This window comes from Alosa sapidissima, chromosome 18 (assembly GCF_018492685.1).
Source record: "Alosa sapidissima isolate fAloSap1 chromosome 18, fAloSap1.pri, whole genome shotgun sequence".
Lineage (NCBI taxonomy): Eukaryota > Metazoa > Chordata > Actinopteri > Clupeiformes > Clupeidae > Alosa > Alosa sapidissima.
This window is the reverse complement of record NC_055974.1, coordinates 27616800-27626178: the sequence shown is the minus strand read 5'-3', so window position 1 is coordinate 27626178 and position 9379 is coordinate 27616800. Positions and strand designations below refer to the sequence as shown.

Sequence of the window (9379 nt, the reverse complement as noted above, 5' to 3'; positions counted from 1 at the left end):
TGTGTGTGTGAGTGTGTGGAGGGGGGTGATGGTGGGGGGGGAGGGGGGGTGCGGAGTGTGAAGACACAGGACCAGAGCTTCTTGGGAAGCCCCGCACGTCCTTTGGTGGCTCCAATTAAGCAACACAATCACCTCTGTGTTGCTCTCCCTTCACAAAAAGTGCCTTGTCCGTTACTATATTATCATAAGCTTCCATATCAAACACTGGTTTACAAGATCCTATTCTTTCCTGTGATATTTTCAGTAGTTCATATTCATATTTATTTTGGGGATATGTTATTGAGATTGGCCCACTTTGTTCTTTATGAGTATTATTTGGCTGCAATGTTTAGACATATCAATCAACATTACAATTTTATATGATCTGAAAGTGACTGCCTGTGAGAATTTATATGTGAAATAAAAATATATATATTTTAAAAAACTTCCTTCGTAATTTTCAATTGTGACATTTTTGAATATAACTTTGGCCTATCTATGAAAAAAAAATATAATAATAAAAACAAAAAAGCCCTTGGTCTATCTCTTTCAAAGAAAATGTAAAGAATTTGAACGACAACACACTAGTGAGGAAAGCGATGTTGAAATGCACATATTAGCCAATATTGTGTAAATAAAAGGCTCAGCTAACAGGATGCCAGCTCTGTGAGGGGCATATCTAGCCTGCGCTGGCCACCCTGCCGTGATGCCCAGGACGTGCCAGCTACCGGGCTACATAAATAGATCGATACTGGTGACCTTGTGTCCGAATCCTGCAGAATTAACAGCCAAATAAACCCATCTGGGTACAGGGAGCGCTGAAGCTGAAGGCCAGACTAGGCTACGTGAGGTGACACATGTTTGTGAATGTATGGGTGTGGGAATGTGAGTGGCAGCTCAGCACTTCATAAGAACACTGTTGGGTCAAAAGGAGAACAAATCGCTAAAAGAATTCGTCATGGTGATGGTTCATTACATAATTAATTCACTGTGGCCTATTTAGCATCTGTAATGGCCTATGACATTGTAATATATTAAAAACCAAATTATGACAGCCTCTTACAATATTGCAATATATTCTTATTTAGAATATAGGCTATATCTGCTTTGTTGTAATTAGAGTGGGTTAAATCACCATTTAATATATTTGCACAGTTTAGAGATAATGAGGGTTTATCTTTCAGCATATTGGTGCTTCTCAGGTGATTTTCGGTCAAATCAGGGGAAGGCAACCTGGGGGACGAGGGTCACATGCGGCCCTTTAGCTCCTCTCTTGTGGCTTCCTGGCTTTCTCTAAAAATGGACGTTATCAAATATTTCTAACAATTTCATATAGTTATTAAGCTCCAAGCTGTCCCAACATATTAACAGTTAGTGAAAATATTATACTGTACAATACAGCACATGTGCAAAGCATGGCGACTACCATATGTGTCTGAGGCTAATAAAGATAGAGATGTTTTTTAATTTAATCTTTTCAATGGTTCCGATATCTTTGAGGCCCCATACATTTGTTTTTTCATTTCTGGTAAAATAAATGGGCCTTTTGAGAGAAATTTTGCCGACCCCTGGGTCAAATGTAAGCAGCCTGATCTTATTAGACAATAGGTTGAAATAGCTCCCAGTTCAGAAGGTTTGACAAATGTTAAATATTTCATAACGGGAGATAAAATAAAAGTTTATGCCTAATGGTGCCTGCAGTCCTGAGGCTACAAATAAGATTCTGAGTAGCCTAATAATTAGGCTATAAAACAACGGGTCACTAGGCCTACTTAGGTCAATCAATAATGACCCATTTTGAATAATCACTTAATAATAAATACCCTCACTTATTCATTTCGATAGCTTCATTAACAGGCCAAAGCCCTTTTTCCACGCTATAGAATAAAATGTGGACTACGGCAGATCTTCCATGGCCAGATCGCCACTCAAATATATTTCACAACAACATATACCTACATTTCCACCTCAGACGTCATCTGCTCGGTAGTGCGCCGTGATCGTATAGTGGTTAGTACTCTGCGTTGTGGCCGCAGCAACCCCGGTTCGAATCCGGGTCACGGCAGGTTGATACCTGACACGGCATAGAGCAGACATTTTCTAGAAATGATCTTATAACTGCTTTAACAAAAATAATGCATTGTAACGTGTAGCCTACTCTATGTATAAAGTATAATAATCTATAATCTATAAAGTATATGTTTAAGTTAATACATGACGAGTGTAACCAGTGCAGTTCTGCAGGCTGTTTGCGTGTTGTTAGCCTGTAACTTGTTACACACATAACTGTCTTCACACACTTTGTTACACTATTTTCAGTAGAAAGATAACCTATTTATTTTAGAGCACGGTCTATCTTTTCTGGCGCGTTTTGTTGTTCAGCCTCACTAACCTTGGCTTGTTGTGAAGTTGTGAAAGCGCTTCACTTTCCATACCTTATCCATGCTCTAAATTAGCTTTATACGCTTTAGGTAGGCCTACAAAATGTGAGACAAGTGAAAGCGATAATGCATTTTTTTAAATACATGTTTAAAATGTCAAGTCCCGTCCAAGCCACGCTTTGATCAGGAAGTGGTTTGCTATGCCTTGGTTGTGCTAGTCAGTTCTCTCCACGGGACGGCGCTTCTGCTCCAAGTTTGTCTTTCTGTGCTCATTCAACACCTCATTCATAATTAGCCTACTTAATCACAACATACCCTTTCGTAGGCTACTCAACTAGGCTACAGAACAGGCCGAGACGATCCCATGATCATTTAGACTTATTGCTAAAAACAACTAGGCTATATGTTAGAGTTCACGCTTAAATTCATACGAATATGTTCTTGAAACGAAAAGTCTCTAAATGTTCGATATTATGACTAGGTCAAACGACAGGAGTTGGTGCCGAGTTTAATGTTAGTAGCCTACAACAGGGAAGTGTAGCCTTCGTCTACATTAAAATCCCATGGAATGAATTACCTACTCCTTCAAAAAAATCGTCATTGCGGTATATATTCTCCCCACTAGAGGGAGACGACACATTTGTCACCGCAGTTGAACCACAAGACTAAATTCACGGGGGAAGAGGTGATGTTAAACTGTTTTTATTAGTAATGTGTTTAGGTGTCGTAGGTCTTGTCTTAGGGAGTAAACTGCAACTGTGCGGGCAGCCATAACGTTCACGACCTTCTGTCTTCACATGACATCTCGAAGACTTTGACTATGAAGCGCCACGTTTCCGTCTAGTCGAAGTCTACATCTTCACTCCAAACAAATGACCCATTATCTGCAACGGACACTTGTCAATCACCCAGTTCAACTGGTGTGAAAGGTTAATTAAGTTATCTGCGGTGACACCATCGGCATGGGAAATTAGCCTTGTGAAAAATGTCTAACACACAGCAACCTGTCAATCTAACCTCCATTCAAATAACCCCCCGCCGGCCCTTTGAAGATCCATCCGGGGTGAGAGGAAGATTGTTAATAGCCAGATCTCGAGAGGTTTTTAAGCATGGGAACGATTTGGATAGTTCAGGACATTTGAAGGGGGAAAAACACTTATAGTTACTTGAGCTATTTGAACCAATTAGACAATAATCTTGTTTTGTTAATTGGGCGATATAGGCTATTTACCATAATAAACTTTATGCCTATATGTTCAGCAACTCTGGACAGCACAAAATAATTGACAAACTTCAGACTTAACAAATGTGGCCATTTTACATTATTTATCTCTCTCCCTCTCTCTCTCTCTCTCTCTCTATGTATATGTGTGTGTGTGTGTGTGTGTGTGTTTCCTTTAGATAAGGAACACGCCAAACTTACTTTCAATTTGAGCCTTAATCCAGCACAGCACAGTTTGTTTGCTTTTTGCATGTGTTCAGCATCAGTGTGTGTATTTGTGTGTTTTTCTCATGACGCCTGCGTGTGTGTGTGTCTGTGTGTGTGTGTGTATATAAATCCTCTAGGCCCAGGCAGACAGGTCTGAGACACACACACACACACACACACACACACAGGGGGAAATCCTCTGCACCTGCTGGGGCCTGTGAAAGAGCCTCCTTGTTCCCAGCAGCCACTAACCAGCCGTCAAGTGCGAGCGCCGACAATGAGCTCCGCGCACAAACAAACAAGGAGAAACTTCAGAGTAAACAAGGGGGCCACTGCCAAGCGTCCGCCACCGATGGCCCCATTCACTCGCCGCGCTCTCCCACAAAGCCCCACGGAGCAGGCGGAGCACTCAGAGGGCGCCCGCTGGGGGCGAGACAAAACTGCTGTCGGGCCCATCTCTCTATCTCTGTCTGCTTTCCCGGGCCGGCTCCAGCTTTTCTATCTCGCGGCCCTTTATGCGTCCGCGTCTGCGGCTCTCTGTGAGTCTTTTCAGCCGCATTCAGACGCTTTGACTGGCGTGACCGTGGCACACCTATTGGGCATGAAATGTCTCGGCCTGTTGGGTTTTGTCTGGACGACAAACATGTTGTCACATACGACGTGCATACGAAGACAATATTATTAACGTCCACATGGCATGATGTGCAACTCTCCCGACCCACATCAAAACCAGCTAACAACACGAGCGCAACTTATAAGAAAACAAAACACGTAGTCTCTCACAACTTTCGATAGTATCATCAACATGTCTCATTTTTTATTGTAGCATTAATATTCACTCACATAATGGAGACATGTTATGAAATATACTCCTTTTTGCACGTGGCTCTGCTGTATGCTATTTCAGTGTCTCTCGCCCCAAGAGAGAGAGCGAGCAAGAGAGAGAGGGGCAAGTGAAGCAGGGAGAGTGCAGTGAGGAGCTCTGCTGGGAGACTAATCAACTGCGTTTAATTACATTACAATCTTATTCCCGTTGAGGAACAACGCATGGACGTAATTGAGTGTAACAAGGGGCCTGAGCACCGCGTCAGGGGGCTTCTCTGGGGCAGCCTGGGGGCAGGGGGCAGCCTCACTCTGGGGCAGCCTGGAGCTGGGATTGGGGGGGGGGGGGGGGGGTGGATCACAGCGGGGTGAGGAGGCCAGCGCAGGGAGAAGGCCCTCATCAAGAAATATCAAGGTGCGCTAAGGAGTATGGACACAACAGAGATGCTGAGGCAGATTTGTGTGTGTGTGTGTGTGTGTGTTGATTGAAAGACAGATTAGATCAGTGATTTCCGAGTATTTCGGTCTGAGATAACTAACCTACCACATAACTATATAGGGGTGCTAATGGAGCTTAACTATATAGGGGTGCTAATGGAGCATAACTATATAGGGGCATAACTATATAGGGGTGCTAATGGAGCTTAACTATATAGGGGCTTAACTATATAGGGGTGCTAATGGAGCTTAACTAGGGGTGCTAATGGAGCTTAACTATATAGGGGTGCTAATGGAGCTTAACTATATAGGGGCATAACTATATAGGGGTGCTAATGGAGCTTAACTATATAGGGGTGCTAATGGAGCTTAAAGGAGAATTCCGGTGTGATATTGACCTAAAGTGTATTGAAACATGATACCGAGTGTGAACGTATGTCTCATAGCCCATCTCGACTTGTCCCCTGCACTCCAAAATCTGGCGCTAGTTAGCCGATGCTACCAACAACTTTTTCCAGTAGTGGTGCTTCGGCATCGGGCTAGCCATGCAAATAAATCACTGTTTTACACCCATTTACGAGGCTCAATGTATCTCCACACTTCATTGGTAGACTTCCTAGGGCCCTGACATTTAAAACGAGACATTGAGAACTTTGAAAAAGCACTGGTAGTTTACTTACAAGACGATTTATACAGACAGTATCTTCACGAAATTTAACGTTTGCAGCCATCTTGAATTTAGTCACGATAAGTCGAGCAACGAGTAAGAATGAACAGCTATGATAAGGGATCAGATTCCAAAAATAATTCAGTGGAAATGCATGGATTCCAGTTTCTTCCAGTAGCAGCAACTGGAATCCATGCATTTCCACTGAATTATTTTTGGAATCTGATCCCTTATCATAGCTGTTCATTCTTACTCGTTGCTCGACTTATCGTGACTAAATTCAAGATGGCTGCAAACGCTAAACTTCGTGAAGATACTGTCTGTATAAATCGTCTTGTAAGTAAACTACCAGTGCTTTTTCAAAGTTCTCAATGTCTCGTTTTAAATGTCAGGGCCCTCGGAAGTCTACCAATGAAGTGTGGAGATACATTGAGCCTCGTAAATGGGTGTAAAACAGTGATTTATTTGCATGGCTAGCCCGATGCCGAAGCACCACTATTGAAAAAGATGTTGGTAGCATCGGCTAACTAGCGCCAGATTTTGGAGTGCAGGGGACAAGCCGAGATGGGCTATGAGACATACGTTCACACTCGGTATCATGTTTCGATACACTTTAGGTCAATATCACACCGGAATTCTCCTTTAACTATATAGGGGTGCTAATGGAGCTTAACTATATAGGGGTGCTAATGGAGCTTAACTATATAGGGGCATAACTATATAGGGGTGCTAATGGAGCTTAACTATATAGGGGTGCTAATGGAGCTTAACTATATAGGGGCATAACTATATAGGGGTGCTAATGGTGCTTAACTATATAGGGGTGCTTATGGAGCTTAACTATATAGGGGTGCTAATGGAGCTTAACTATATAGGGGTGCTAATGGTGCTTAACTATATAGGGGCGCTTATGGTTTTGCCAGGGACTCCCTAGAGCCGTATTGGACATCTTGACATCACAATCTGGCCAATCTACAGCAGGGTTGGCCGGTAATGCTTATCCGGCGCTCCCACACCTGCAGCATCGTACATTATAGCTCAGGTGAGCTCAAATGGGCCACGTCTGCCTGATAAAGGTGCCTTTATGCACCTGGTATGCAGGTGTATAGTAAGAGTGGGTTCTGGTTTGAGTCCGACCCGAATCAGAGCCCTGTTCCTCCTTAGGAATCACTATCGCTATCTGGGAACAAAAAACCTACTGTGGAATTGTCGCTATCTTCCGTGCATACTTGGAGATTCTAGATCTGCGTACTGTAGCTTACCCCTGAGTGGTGCTTAAGAGACCCCCCCCCACACACACACACACCATGCAATGCCCTCACACACATATACCCTTACGCACACACACACACACACACACACAAACACACACACACACACATATCCATTAGACCCAAATGCCCACGGAGGTAGAGTGAACTGCGTTGAACCCAGCCGGCTGTATATGAGATACAGGACATGGTACATGCCGTTCCCGTTAGGTGGGGAGTTCCTTGCCCCAACCTCACTCCTTTTTAGGCCTCAGTCAGTCAGCCGGTGTACCCCCTCCACACACACACACACACACACACACACACACACACACACACACCCAAGCCCATGCCCCTAGCCCATGACCCCCACCCCCCACCACACCCACTCCACCCCACCACCGCAACAATGGGGTCTTTGTTCACCAATTACCCTGGGCAGCACTCGTCAGGGCCGAGTAAGCAGCGAAATAACATGAGCAGAGCCGAGGAGCCAGTCTAGCTCAGGCCTGCTCCCAGCCCCAGCCCCAGGACCTCCACACAACACAACATTTTATGCCCAGATAACAAACCTCCTCACTGGGGAGAGAGAGCAAGAGAAAGAGAAAAGAAAGGTAGGGAGAAAGGGGGGGCAGAGAGAGAAAGAAAAGAAAGAAAGGGAGAGAGAGAGAAGGGTGAATGATAGAGAAAATAGTAGGGGGGGAGAGAGAGGGAGAAGAAAGGAAAGTAGAGAAGAGAGAGAGTGAAAGAAAAAGAAAAAGAGAGAGAGTGATCGAGGGGAGAGAATGTGAGAGTGGGGGGCTAAGCCAGTCTGTAAATATCTGCTGTTACCTGTGTTCTCAGATCAAGGGCGATAGCATTGGTTTCTGGGCAGTGATTTGTAAGTCTCCTATCTTTCTGATCATCTCCCAGGAGTTTTCTTGCAGTGTGTGTGTGTGTGTGTGTGTGTGTTTGTGTGTGTGTGTGTGTGTGTGTGTGTCGGAGGCTGTTTAAGGGATGCATGTCCATGTGGTAAGCCCGAGGGATCTCATTCAGTCAATCACACAGCCAAGTCTCCCCTAGGGATTTCTGCCATTCGCTTCAGTTCCTGAACCACTCTCACTGCAGGAACCTTGTCTCACTGCAGGAACCTTTTTCAGGTTCAAGGAACTTTATTCCCCCATGTTATCACACAGGCCAGGAGGAGAGACCAGAGAGGCACTTCAGCTTGTAAAGCTGAGTCCTTGGTTCCAAACAAGTGCTGCCAGAGCAGAGGCGCCCTTCTGCTCTTGGAGACCCAACTCTTCTGAGGGTACCTCCTCTCCTAACACACTAACACACTCAGCACATTCAAGACATAGCACATATTTATGTGTGGTTAGCAACCCTTGTCATCACTTGGTGTCATCACTTAGCAACCCTTGTCACACACTTGTCATCACTTAGCAACCCTTGTCACACACTGGGTGTTAGTTTTCACCGAATAAGGTAGTACTTTCATAGACTTTCATGGTGCATAATGTCACAGTTAATAGATTTGAGGGGTTTCTGACCCGAGTCCTTTCCATGGAAAACCAAATACAAGCTGTTTTAGAAAACCTAGAAAGTCAGGGGATTTGTTTAATCTTTTTAGTTAAGACTACAGCCTGTTCACAGATAGGCAATAAAAAGCGATTCATAAATGAAGTTCCCCCCATAATGCATCTTTAAACAGTACTGTACGATATAATAGTCCCTCCATAATGCATCTTTAAACAGTACTGTACGATATAATAGTCCCTCCATAATGCATCCTTAAACAGTACTGTACGATATAATAGTCCCTCCATAATGCATCTTTAAACAGTACTGTATGATATAATAGTCCTAATGTTGCTGCCCAGGATGTGTGTCCTGGTGAAATGAGGTGAGTGATTCTCTCTGTGGGTGTCAGGGGCGTGGAAGGGATGCCACTAGGCCGTCTCGTCTCACGCTTAAATGACGCTTAGTGACAACGGCGATAACGATCAAACATGAACACGCTCGGGCTCCCAAACCCATATGCGTGTTTAAGAGGCAGAATAATTACCAGTGTAATGAAGGAGAAAGGAGAACTGTAGTAGGCAGACGACTCACACACACACACACACACACACACACACACAGGGGACCACACAGAGGCATGTGTGTGTGTGTGTGTGGGGGGGGGGGGTCTCTTTGGGGCTATATCATGCTGTTTAAGGTTTAAAGGCCTGTGGTACAGTTTAACACTCTGACTCTGTGCTGATTAAACTGATACAACTGTGATGCTGTGTAACATTGCATAGTTGTAGTGCTGTTTATGAAACACTTTAATATTGTAAAATGGTGGAGCTGTTTAAGGTTATAAAACTGTGATGCTGTGTAACATTGCAGAGTTGTGGTGCTGTTTATGAAACGCTTTAATATTGTTAAA

General features: G+C 44.1%; 1 non-coding gene across 1 annotated transcript; it reads left to right on the top strand.

Annotated features, from left to right (window-relative positions):
* The first annotated feature begins 1972 nt into the window (after positions 1–1972).
* Positions 1973–2044, top strand: trnah-gug. The gene has a single exon. It is a non-coding gene; the product is annotated as a tRNA-His (tRNA).
* The last annotated feature ends 7335 nt before the right edge of the window (positions 2045–9379 follow it).